The sequence below is a fragment of the Mus caroli genome, chromosome X (assembly GCF_900094665.2).
Source record: "Mus caroli chromosome X, CAROLI_EIJ_v1.1, whole genome shotgun sequence".
Classification (NCBI taxonomy): domain Eukaryota; kingdom Metazoa; phylum Chordata; class Mammalia; order Rodentia; family Muridae; genus Mus; species Mus caroli.
This window is the reverse complement of record NC_034589.1, coordinates 7134315-7134851: the sequence shown is the minus strand read 5'-3', so window position 1 is coordinate 7134851 and position 537 is coordinate 7134315.

Sequence of the window (537 nt, the reverse complement as noted above, 5' to 3'; positions counted from 1 at the left end):
CTTGGAAGTGGCTTCAGGTACCCGCAACTTTTCAGTTGTCCCCCTTTTTTGTTTTTTAAGAAAATATAGTTTTAAAGTTCCACAATACCTTGTCCTTGAGAATTATAAAAAAAATCCCAGTAACATGGATAACATTAAATTGTTGACAAAACATCTCAAATGTTTGACTGTAATAGCCAGTTCTACTATCTGTTTTAATCTGATTTGGAACACCAAGCATAAAAAAAATTAACATAGGTAATAACTAATTACACTTGTAGTTGCTTCTCTTGTTAGAGCAGTTGCAACTAGAAAGCCTGAAAAAGTATCAATAGTCACATGTGCATATTTTATTTTTCTAATGTCAGAAATAAGACTATCCATCTGCAATAATTGATTAAGTATAAGTCCTTGAGAATTAACACCGTTATGTGGAACAGGTAGAAACTGAGGACATTGCGAACAAGTCTTTACAATTTGACATGCACATTCTCTAAAAATACCAAATTATTATCTCAAACCATTACTATTTTGATGATGTAAAGAATGAGATTATAT